Below are 12,827 nucleotides of genomic sequence, written 5' to 3' on the forward strand. Positions count from 1 at the left end.
ATATATATATATATATATATATATATATATATATATATATATATATACACACACACACACACACGCGCGCACACACATATATTTATTCTTCATGCTATCAAAAATTTAATATTTCTTTATTTACATTAGAATCCCATTCACACTTTACCACTTACTTTTTTGTTTGTTTGTTTGTTTGTTTGTTTGAAGACAGATTCCTAGCTGTCCTGGAGCTTGTTCTGTAGATTAGGCTGCTCTCCAGCTCACAGAGATCTGCCTGCCTCCCAAGTGCTGGGATTACAGGCGTGTGCCACCACTACATGGCTGCCCTTCTTTTTAAAAAAATGCTCCACATTTATCTATCTATCTATCTATCTATCTATCTATCTATCTATCTATCTATCTAATATGGAACGCTTCGTGGGAATTTGCATGTCATCCTTGTGCAGGGGCCATGCTAATCTTCTCTATATAATTCCAATTTTAGCATCTGTGCTGCCGAAACCAGCACATTTGTTTATTTATGTGTGGATGTATATGTGTATGGCTGGCATGTGTGGAGGGTACAGGAGAGCTTGCAGGAGTTGGCTCTCCTCTTACGGTGAGGCTGCAGTGCTCGATCTCAGGTCACCAGTCTTTGTTGCAAGTGCCCTTACCTACGAAGCCATCTTTGGCTCTGGCTGTCCTAGGACTCACTCCACAGAGCAGGCTGCCCTGGAACTCAGAGGTCCACCTGCCTCTGCCTCCCAAGTGCTGGGGTAAAAGATGTGTGCCCCCACCCAGCTATACTACTAAGCCATCTGTTTTTTAAGACAAAATCTTGCTTTGTAGCCAGGCTAGCCTTAGTTTTGCAGTCCTCCTGCCTCAGCCTTCTGTTGAGTTCTTCCATTGCAGACATGACTCACCGTACTCAGCCTGATCTACTACTAATTTTTTGTTGTTCTGTTTTCAGTACTGTTAATTTAGAGCCTCATTGAAATATTATGTCCCCAGTCCCTGGCTACTAGTGTTTGTTCAAAGTTTCTTCAGCTCAAGCTGGACATGGTGGTGCATGCCTATATTCAAGGTGGAAACAGGAGGATTAGGAGTGCACGACTTCAATTTTAGCACTCAAAGACAGAGACAAGAGGATCTCTGTGAGTTTGAGGCCACCCTGGTCTACAAAGTGAGTCTAGGACATCTAGGGGCTCTGTTATACAGAGAAACCCTTGTCTTAGTTCCCCATCTCCCCCCTGAAAAAAGCAGGCTTTGCTGTAAAATAAAATTTTGTTTTAATGGAAAATGTGATTTCCACTTCCAAGTATTTAACTAGGTCAGCTGTGGAACTGTGATCTAGCATGTTGAATATAAGGAAGTAGGTACCCGCTGTCTCCCAGTCCCTTTAGGAAGCAAACTACGAATGTAAGAAAAGACGGAGGCTGGGCACATGTTTAGTCTCAGCGCTCGGGAGGCAAGAGGCAAGCAGATCTCTTGAGTTCAAGGCCAGCCTGGTCTACAGAGTTCCAGGATAGCCAAGGCTATACAGACAAACCCTGTCTCAAAGAACCAAAAGAGGGCGGGGAGGAACAGATCAAACTGAAGTGTATAGCTTGCTGGTAGAATGCTTGCCCAGTGTGAATGGGCTATAGGTTCTATCAGTAGCTCAGAGGAGAAGGAAGAGGGCAGGATTGGGGAAGACTAGGAAAGAGATTAGTATCAGCTGCTGCCTTGAGGATTTTTTTTAAAATAGCCGTCTTTCCAGTTAGCCAACATGAAAAATTTCAGGCATCTTCAGTATCCCTTTGTTCCTTGGCTTGATCATGAATCCTGAAGACATGTGCATCTGTTCTTTTGTTGTCCTGCAACCCGCTTCACTTTTACCTGGAGTGAACATTACTTTCCCTCTTTGTCCCGTGTCACTCTTCCTGATGCTCCTAACTGAACAGTCTTCCCCGTCTTCCTTTTCTTGTGCTGAAAGTGGAATGTGGAGCCTCTTGCTATATCCCCAGCCATTGTAGTTTGTTTCTTAGAGAGTTTTTGATGACTCTCCATTGATTTTAGACATAAATCAGAATTCCTTAAAGAAATCTGATCTGTTTTTCCTGATTATCTTACATTTTTTGTTTGTTTGTTTGAGACAGGGTTTCTCTGTGTAGCTCTGGCTGTCCTGGAACTCTCTCTGTAGACCAGGCTGGATTATCTTCCATTCTTTATTCTTTCTTTCTAATATATTTAACACAGCTCAAATGTTTCCTAACTGTTCTCTAGGGCATATTCCTCAATCTCTGGACTTTGGTTTCATCTTCAAAAGGACTGGGAATGCATCAGTGGTATTAAGTCATGCAAAATTAAATGCTGACTCTTAAAAATGATGAGGCTTGAAGTTTTACTATATGAGAGTATGTATATGTGCGTGCACAGGTGGACACGTCTGTGCATGTATTCTGGGATAAAGGGGCAATGTTTAGAAGGGATGGATTAAAGGAGATCTCTTCAGATTTTATCATTGCAATCCCAGTATCCAGGTGAGAGTCTTCAGAGATGAGGTCTCAAGCATCATCTGCAGGTGGGCCTGGTGGCTCAGGATGACTTGGAACTCATAACAGTCCTCCTGCCTCAGCCTACCAAGTGCTGAGATTTTAGCTATGCACCACTGTGTCTGGCCCTTTAAAAAAGTTTTTTTTTTTTTTTATTATAGTTTTTGTTTTTTGTTGAGTGTGTGTGTTAGACTCTCTGTCGCTGTGCTAAAACACCATGACCAAAAGCAATGTGGGAAGGAAAGGGTTTATTTCATTTTACAACTTTGATGTCACCGTCTATCATTGAGGGAAGTCAGCAGAGCTGCTTACTGGCTTATTCCTCATGGCTTGCTCAGCCTTCTTCCCTACAACACCCAGGACCATCTATCTGCCCAGGGTGGTATCATCCACAAGTGGCTGGGTCCTTACATTAACCATTAATCACACTCTTGCCTACAGGTCAGTTTTTTTAATGTGCATTGGTGTTTTGCCTGTGTGATGTGTGCGTGAGCGTGTTGGTTTCCCTGGAACTGGAGTTACACACAGTTGTGAGCTGTCATGTGGGTACTAGGAATTGAACCCCAGGTCTTTTGGAAGAGCAGCCAGTGCTCCTAACTGCTAAGCCATCTCTCCAGCCCCTCCAGTCTTCTGGAGGCACTTTCTCAATTGCAATTCCTTCTTTCCAGGTATGTTGAACTTTGTGTCATATTGACAAAAACCATCTAGTACAGTGTGTGTGCATGCATGCATGTGTGTGTGAGGTCATGAGAGAAAGAAACAGAACCTGACAGAGACAAACAACTGACAACTTTTGGGAATGGGTTCTCTTCTTCCACTGTAGGGATCCTGGGGATCAAATTTAGGCTGTCAGGCTTGGTGGTAAGTGCATCTCACCAGCTTGGCAATTTTGCTAGTCTTCTTGTTTTTTGGGGGGCGAGGCAAGGTCTCAATATTTAGCTAGTTTGCCCAAAATCTCCTTGCTTCAGCCTGGCTGGGACATGGTCACAGCACTCTGGAGGCAGGGAGGGAGGATTGGTGTAAATTCAAGGCTGCTTGGGCCACACAGTAGGAGCCTGTCTCAGAAGACAAGCCAGGCATCAAGGTACAGTCCTGTAAACACTGCCCTTGGGAAATGGAGGTGGGAAGATTAATAATTCAGAGCCATCCTTAGCTACATAGTGAGTTTGAGGCCAGTCTGGGCTACGTATAGTGAGTTCCATGACAGCCTGGAATACAGAGTGAGATGCTGTCACAAACCAACCACCAAAGAACACAATGGGGAAGGTTGTAAGGTAGCAAGAAGTTCCAGGATGACTTCTCTACAGCGTAGAGACTAAGTAGTCTAACGGAGGGTAGGGATTATGAGTTTCAAGAGAAATACTGGGCTGTGGGGGGAGTGTGAGGAAGAACATACACATTTCTTGATGTTTTTGACAACGTGGAAAACCATACTCAAGGAATGTCATGATATTTTGGTGACGTTGAGAAGAACTAGTGTAGATATAAAATAAGCAAAAAGCTTAAAAGGCAAAAATTATAGAAATGAAATGTAATTACATTATAATGTCTGGTCTAATAATCATTATAATCAATTGTAGTATAAACGCTGAGTCTCAAACTTCCCACTCTAAATATTGATACCTAAGTTTGTTTTCTAATATCAGAAGTAGTTTGAGTGCTGGTATCCTCAGCTTTTTTTACCCTTTGAAGTTGGTTGATAAGATCAGCAATAGCTGGGGCTGGAGAGATGGCTCAGCAGTCAAGAGCACTGGCTGTTCTTGCAGAGGACCCACATTCTGTTCCCAGCACCCACATGGTAGCTCACAGCCATCCATAACTGTAGTGTCGGCATCTGGTGCCTTTTGAGCTCTGTAGGCACCACACACACATGGTGCACGTACATATATGTAGGCAGAGTATTATACAAAATAAAATAAGATCTAAAAAAAATAAATGACAATTAGCAGTAGCAGTATATAACTGAAGTTCATAAAGGGAAGTAAGAGCTGGCTTACGGTCAGGTATGGTTGCTCATGCCTGTAATGTATGTACTCAGGAGGTTGAGCCAGATGGATCTGCACTTTGAGACTAGCCAGGGTACAGTAAGATCTACTCTTATCCTTCCCTGCAATCAAAAAATGAATTGCTTGTTCGGCAATTCAGTTTTTTTATTCCCCTGAATGGTACCCAATGTATATGTAACAAGCAGTAAAACAAAAACTAAATCCCCAAAAATGTGCCCAGCAAGCAGTTCCACTGTTTGCTAGTTGTGTGCCTTTGTATAAGCCACCTAATCTGTCTTCAGTTTCTTCGCCTATAAAATGGAAAAAAAACATTTAGTTTGTGACACTGTTTTTCTTCTTTGAGACAGGGTCTATGCTGGGCTTGAAGCTGAAACCCTCCTGATCCCACCTCCTGAATACTAGGCTAACAAGCATGGACTCCATTCTTTGTGTTTGACTTAAGTGCTCAACAAATGTTCTATCCTACATCTGCATTGTTTTTGTCAGAGTTCCTTGACGGGAGGGTTTGTCATGTTTATTTTTATAGCCCTTTCCTCTGTCTGGCTCTGGTGATGAGAAAAAAAATAGTTCTGGGGGTACAACTAGCACCACAAAAACTTTACATGATACATGCAGGCTAGATTGAAGTTTTCTTTTTCTATATAATTTTCTATCTTGGCACCTGTGTATTTGTGGTATTATATTTATTCATTCATTCATTTATTTATTTTTGAAGCATTGTCTTCCAGTGAGAGACTCTGCCTCAAAAGAATGGATAGCATTTGTGGATGACAGCTCACACAGACACAAGTATACACACATGCGCATGCACATACTGGCACATCCTGGACAAAGAGGGTGGAGGGTGATGGCAGACATTTGTAATCCCAGTGTTTGAGATGTGAGGGGAAGAAGATCGGGAGTTTGAGGTCAGTCTGTGCTGTCCTCACGGTGATGAATAAGGAAATAAGCTAAAATAGGAAATAAGCTAGCCCGAGCCAGCTCTGCTGAGTATCAGCTGTATGAGGTTTGGCTGAGTTTTCCTTATGAATACTCATATCTAAGATCTTGCACAGCCAGTTTTCCATGATACTGTATATGCAGAGCACATTTGAACTGTGTAGTAAAGCTTTACCCAAGGATATTACAGCATTTTATAGATCTGGAGTCATAGTTTCTTTGGACACTTGAGATCTGTGTCATCATCCTCTTCTATCTCCTCCTTTTTAAATTTGAGAGAGGCTTTCTCTCCATAGCCCTGGATGCCCTGGAACTCTTTGTAGGCCAAGCTGGTTTTGAACCCAAGAGTTCTGCCTGTTCTGCTGGAATTAAAAATAAGGACTGGAGAGATGGCTTAGCAGTTAAGAACATTTGCTGCTCTTCCAGAAGACCAAATCCAAAGCCTAGTACCATCATGAAGGCTTGCAAACTATAACTTCAGTTTCCAGGGTATCCGATGGTGTCTTCTGGTTTCTGTGGGTAACAGGCATGCATGTGGTGCACAGATACAGATGCAGGCAAAACACTATATACATAGCATAAATTTAATTTTTTCTGTTTGTTTTTTGAGACAGAATTTCTTTGTGTAACAAGCCCTGCATGTCCTTGACTCACTTTGTAGACCAGGCTGACTTTGAACTCAGAGATCCACCTGCCTCTGCCTCCCAAGCACTGGAAATACAAACTTATTTAAAATTAAAAAATAGTGTGGCAGGTTGGGTCCTTTTCATGTTATGTTCATTCTTTTTTGATTTGTTTTAAATACCTTATTTATTTCTTAGTAATTTCATACATGAATATATTTTGATCATATTCACCCCCTTGTATCATTCAGATTCTTGTATCATTCAGACTCTTGTGTTTGATTTTCCTCCTCTGAGACTGTATGTTTACTTAGAAAGACCACCTCATTAATTTATGATAACCCTTCCTCTTTCCTCTGCCTTTTTTCTTCTACAGGTGATTGAACCTAGAGCTAACTCTACTGTTGAGACCACATTCCCAGCACATTTTTATTTTAAAGTAAATTGACTAGTAATGTTAACCACCACTGTTTCAGCTTTTTCTTCTCTTGGAGAAAGAAGTTTCTTGATGTTTAGCCCAGGCTAGCCTTTAATATCATAATTCTGCTGCTTTTGCCGTTTGAATTTCGAGAGTATGGCAAGCACCACATGCCTAGCATGCAGTTTTAATTCTGTATGTAACTTTCATCCATTCCCTTTGCCTTACAGCATTTATAGTTTCTGGGGATTAGAGGTTGGTATCTCTTGGGGGCTGTCAGTCATCTACCACAGAATCTCATTAGGAAAACATTTTCGAACATGTTCCCCTGTGCTACTATTAACTCCTAATTAAATATTAGTGAAGCTTGGGCTGAAGAGGTGACTCAGTGGTGAAGAGTGCTTGCTGCTCCTGTAGCGGCTTTGGTTTCCAGTGCACACATAGAAACTCAGAGTTGTCTCTAACTCCAGCTCCAGGGATGCGACACCCTCTTTTGACCTCCACAGGCTCCCAGTGTGCATATGGTGTGCACATATAACACACAGGCGCTCACATGCACAAAAAACGATTTAAAAATACTTGTAAAGCTAAATCTTTTTACATAAAAGTTCAAATTTTCTTTCTATATCTCAACAGATGATCTTGGTCACTTTCTCTGTTGGAAACTTATAAGGCCTAGGAAAGGTCTTGTTTGGAATAAGATTTTTAAATTTTAGCCTACCAGTGGTGCCACATTCCTTTAATTCCAGCACTTGGGAGGCAGAGGCCTGTGGATATCTGAATTAGAGGCCAGTCTGGTCCACAGAGTGAGTTCCAGGACAGCCATGGCTATATAGAGAAACCCCTGTTTGGAAAAACAAAACCAAAAAAAAAAAAAAAGAGAGAGAGAGAGAGAGAAAAAAATTAAATTTTAATAAACTTAGTAATTATTTACTGAACACTAACAATGACTAAGCTACCAGTTTAGGTGGGATTAATTACTATAGTAAACAAGATCTTCTAGCCTTAGACATGAGTTTCTTATTTCTGTTCTGGTGTGGTGAGGTGGGGTAGAGGTAGAAGAGGTACTCTTTTTCTGCTAGGACAAAACTTCAGTTCCTCCACTGGATCATGCATCTGCTGATGGGTGGAGAAAGCTTAGAGGATCATGTTAAGGTGCTCTGGGATAGGCCTGTGTACGGTACACTCTGCCCCCATACCATGGTGATGACAACTGTGATAAAAGCTGGGAAGTGTCTACAGCAGAAGGAAAAGTGAAGCAATTTGATGAAGTACACATTCTCTTCCAACATACAGGACCTCTGGCCTGCAAAACCTGTGACATAGAAAAGGAGCTAGATAAAAATAAAACACGAGATAGAAGATTTTGGAGCCTGTTAAGTTCTCCAGTAGAGGCTCCAAAACAGTCTTGTGTGGGAAAAGAAAGGGTCATTTTGATGAGAAGATCAGAGAAATAGTTGAAATTACATCTCTGAATAGATGTTATGATAACCAGCTTGGAAAGGGCATTTTAGACTTGGGGCGGGGGCATTGGGATTGAATCTAGGACCTTGTACATAATGAGCAAGCGACCTACATCCCCAGCCTCCTTCAAGATTTATTTTTTTTACTTAACATGCATGCCTGTGTACCACATTTGTACATTGTCCACAGGGGCCAGAAGATGCAGATGGTCATGTAGATGCTGGGAGATGAACCCCAGGTCCTCTGGAAGAGCAGCTTGTGCTCTTAAGTGCTGAGCCATTTCTCCAGCCCCAACATTTCTCTCCTTCTCTCCTACTTTTTATTTTGAGACTTAATCTCAGTAAATTGTCTAGGATAGCCTTGAAATAACTCTTTTTGGGTAGGCTTTGAATTTACAATCCTCCTGCCTGTTTGGAGAGTGTGTGTGTGTGTGTGTGTGTGTGTGTGTGTGTGTGTGTGCGCGCGCGCGCGTGCGCATTTGTTTGTTTGTTTGTTTGTTTGTTGAGACAGAGTCTCTATGTAGCCCTGGATGTCTTGAAACTTGCTGTGTAGATCAGGCTAGCCTCAGACCCAAGAAGTTTACCTGCCTCAGCTTCCTGAGTGCTGGGACTAAACGAATGTGCCACACATTTGGCTTGTTTGGAGATGTTCTTAACTGAGTTTTTAAGGATTGATAGAATTTTTGAAAAGTGGGTTTCCAAAATACTTATTGAAGCAACAGTGTAAGTATGAGAGCTCAGAACATGAGTAGGAGTGGCAAGTTGTATATAGCTACAATGAAGAGAGTGCGGGTGAATATGGGGTAGATATGATTGGAGATAAGAGAGGCTGAGCCAAAACATTCAGACCTTTTGTGCTTTTTTGTTTTTGTGAGTTTTTGTTTTCTGATCTTTGGAGACAGAATCTCATGTTGCCTTGGCTGGCCTTGAACTTTCAGTGGAGCTGAGAATAACCTTGAACTGCTGCTGTCTTCTGAGTCCACCTCCCAAGGACTGAGGTTGTAGGCATGTGTCACCATGTCCAGCTCTTTCAGTACTGAGTAACATGTCGAGGAATCTGGATTGTAATCGAGTTATAAAGCCTTCAGTAACCAGAAGCTCAGTAAGGAAAGAGCTGGGTTTTGTTCATCCCTATATCTTCTAAGTTATTTATTTTTAATTTTATTTTATCTGTGTACACATTTTGCTAGCATATGCATATGTCTGTGTATCAGGTGTATGCCTGGTTCCCAGAGAGGTCACAAAAAGGTGTTAGAACTCCTGAAACTGGAAGTTACAGAGGGTTGTGAGCTACCATGTGGGTGCTGGAAACCAAACCCATGCCCTCTTGCAAGAGTCACAAGTGCTCTTAATTACTAAGCTGACTCTCCAGCCCTTTAATTCCTAATTTTACTTTTGTGTATGGGTGTTTTGCCTATATGCATGTGTGGGGTGTGGGGATGTGCGTCAGCACATATGAAGTGCCTAAGGAAGCCAGAAAAGGACATTGGATCCCCTATGACTGGAGTTACAAATGGTTGTGCACAGCCATGTGGGTGTTGGAACTTAACCCCAGGGCCTTTGAAGAGCAGCCAGTACTTTGCATGACTGCTGGGATTAAAGGTGTGTACCGCCACCCTGGCTCAGCCTTTAATTTTTGTTTTAGTTTATGTTTTTTTAGTGTTTTGCCTTATATGTAAATGTGCAGCATGTTGGCAGTGTTCACAGAAGTCAGAAAAGGGTGTTGGATTCCTCATACCTGGACGTATAAATGATAGTGGTTCTGGGAACTGAACCCAGGTCCTCTGGAAGAACAGCCACTGGTTAACTGCTGAGCCACCTCTCCAGCCCCAATCAAAAGTCTTTTAAATAAGGTGAGCTGGGTGCAGTGGCACACTCCTATAATGCCAGCACTCCAGGAGGCAGAGGCTGTTGGATCTCTGTGAGTTTGAGGCCAGCCTGGTCAACAGAATGAGTCATGAGTCCAGGACAGCCAAAGCTACACAGAAAACCCTGCCTCGAAAAACAAACAAACAAACAAACAAAAATCAACAACAACAACAAATCAATTTAAAAGAAAAAAGGTGGAGAGTGATAGTGGGAAATCTGATGTTGACCTCTGATCTCTGTCTGTGTACATCACTAACTTGTAAGCAGTTGCCTAAGAACACATTCCCAAGGCCAGGAATGGGGTGCACATTTTGAATATACCAGCACTTAGGAGGCAGAGGCAGGTAGATTTCTATGAATTGAGGCTGGCCGGTTTACATAGTGAGCGCCAGGACAGCTAGGCCTGCATAATGAGATTCTTTCTCAAAGAAAAGAGAGGAGAAAGGAGAGGAAGGGAAAGAAGAGGGGAGGGGAGAGGAAGAAGGGAGAGAGGAGGGTTGGAGAGGAAAGGAAAGAGAAAGAGAAAAAAGAAAGAAAAGAAGCCAGGTGGTAGTGGAGTACACCTTTAATCCTAGCACTCAGGACTCAGAGTTGTATGACACTTACAGAGCCAGGGCTACACAGAGAAACCCTATCCTGAAACCCCCCCCCCAAAAAAAAAAAAAAAAAAAAGAATCCTGAGTTAAGTAAGTAAATGCTAGCTGGCAAGATTGAGGTGGGAGTGGAGACCCATTCAGAAACTAGTAGTGGCACAGGAGGAAGCATGAGTTCAAGGTCATCCTCAGCTACAGAGTAAATTCAAGCCCACCCTGAGCTACATAAGACCTTTTCTCAGAACAACAACACCACCTAAAACTAAGAGAAAGGGAGGGAGAGAAGGGAAGAATGAATCAGGAAGAGTGTAATTTTCTTTAAGTGCCTCCTTTTTCAGACTGGGTTTCACTGTGTAACCCAGCCTGACCTCAGACTTACAGTCTTCCTGCCTCACCAAACTGCAGGTACACACCACCAGACCTAGTTTGCTCCTCAGATTTTAATGTTTGTGTGAGATAGGGTCTCCTAACACAAGCTGGCCTCAGAGTTGCCGTGTGCACAAGGATGAGCTTGAATTCAGGTCACCCTACCTCTACCCCTGGAAGGCTGGGCTTACCAGCATACTCCACACATAGTGTATACAGTGTATGTGTGTGCTAGGCAAGTGCGCTACCCTCATCCCCAGCCCTGTGAAATCTGCGAATGTTTCAGTGGTAGTCGTCTGTGTCAGGAATGAGGCAGGAAAGGTCAGGTGGAGAAGTAGAGCGCTGTGTCATAACTGTGCAGTAGTGATGCCAAAGGGGGTGTGGAAGCAGATAGAAAATTGTCATGTCTGTGCCTGGTCCTCTATGAATGGTAAAACTTTATCGCCTGATTTCTTTATAAGTATTGACTACATAAATCAAATACATTTTTGCCTTCCAAGCCTAGTACCTGCCTTAAAATGTTCCTTCCTTTTCTCTTTGCCTTTTTGAGACAAGGTCTCAATATATAGTGCTGGTATAATGTTCAGTCTTATAAAACAAGTTTACTAATTTGGTGACTATTACTTTTCACTCAGTAAATGCTTATAAAGAACACATTATTCCATACTGTACATGAAAACAAATGAAATAGGATCTGTAGTCTTTTAAAAAGATATTAGCCAGGCAGTGGTGGTGCACGCCTTTGATCCCAGCACTCAGGAGGCAGAGACAGGTGAACCCAGCTTCAGTCTGGTCTACACAGTGAATTCTAGGACAGCCAGGGCTACACAGAGAAACCCTGTCTTGCAAAACCAAAGCGGGGTGGGGGGTGGGGGAAGGTGTTTATTATTAGTATTGCATGTGAAAGCCAGAGGACAGCTGTGTAGAATTGCTCTCTCTACCTTTGTGTGGGTTCCAAGGATAGAACTCAGGTTGTCAGGCGTTCAAAGCGAGTGCTTTGGCCTGTTGAGTCATCTCAACATCAAGATCTGCACTGCCTTTTTTTTTTTCCCTCTTTTTAATTTTTTTTTTAATTCAGTGTTTCTTTATCTTTATTTTATGTTACATTGGTGTTTTGCCTGTATATATGTCTCTGTGAGAGTGTGGGATCCCCTGGAACTGGAATTATAGACAGTTGTGAGTTGTCATGTGGCTGCTGGAAATTGAATCCTGGGTCCTCTGGAAGAGCAGCCACTGCTCTTAACTACTGAGCCATCTCTCCAGCCCCCATTGTAATGTTTTAAAATTTTTATTTATTTAATTTGTGTGTGTGGGAGGAAGTGGGTGTGAGTGTCATGGTACCGATGTGAGGTCAGAGGACAACCTGCAGGAGTCTGTTTTTTCTACCATATTGGTCTTGGATATAGAGCTCTTTTTTTTAAGTTGTTAAGCCTAGTGGCAAGCACTTTTACCTGCTGAGCTATCACACCAGTCCACATTCCATTCTCTTAAACGCTTGTGTGTATTCCAAGTGGGGGAATCAGTGATATTGAAGAGTAATATACTTTCTAGTGCATATTATGATCATTTCCTCTTCACAATGGCTTAAAGGAATTAGGCAATATTAATAATATTCCTCTTTTGGGTGTGAATCAAGCATACACACAGTAATGATGATGACAAATTAAATGAATAAGTAAGTAAATTTAAAAACAGAACTTTTTTTATAATAATTTTTATTTTTTTAATATTAATCACAGGTTATTTACTTTGTATCCCAGCTGTAGCCCCATCCTTCATTTCCTCCCAAAACAGAACTTTTAAGCTGGGTGAGGTGTTGCATATCTGTAATCCCAGTGCTTGAAGAGGTAGAGGCAGGTGGATCTCTGTGAGTTCAAGGCCAGCCTGGTCTACAAAGCAAGTTCAGGCCTTGTAGACAAAGCTACGCAGAGAAACTCTGCCTCAAAAACCATAAATAAATAAATAGATAGATAGATAGATGAAACTCTGCCTCAAAAACCATAAATAAATAGATAGATAGATAGATAGATAGATAGATAGATAGATAGATAGATA

At 42.0% G+C, this 12,827-nt stretch overlaps 1 protein-coding gene and 1 non-coding gene across 3 annotated transcripts in view; one reads left to right on the forward strand and one right to left on the reverse strand.

Moving 5' to 3' along the window:
* The window catches only part of Tesk2 (testis associated actin remodelling kinase 2), a 98,822-nt gene that overhangs the window by 54,454 nt on the left and 31,541 nt on the right, over window positions 1-12,827 (forward strand). The window lies entirely within an intron of this gene.
* LOC129685162 (U6 spliceosomal RNA) lies at window positions 382-490 on the reverse strand. Its single transcript, XR_008721444.1, has one exon. It is a non-coding gene; the product is annotated as a U6 spliceosomal RNA (small nuclear RNA).

Source organism: Psammomys obesus, unplaced genomic scaffold (genome assembly GCF_907164565.1).
Source record: "Psammomys obesus unplaced genomic scaffold, mPsaObe1.curated_primary_1811, whole genome shotgun sequence".
Classification (NCBI taxonomy): Eukaryota; Metazoa; Chordata; class Mammalia; order Rodentia; family Muridae; genus Psammomys; species Psammomys obesus.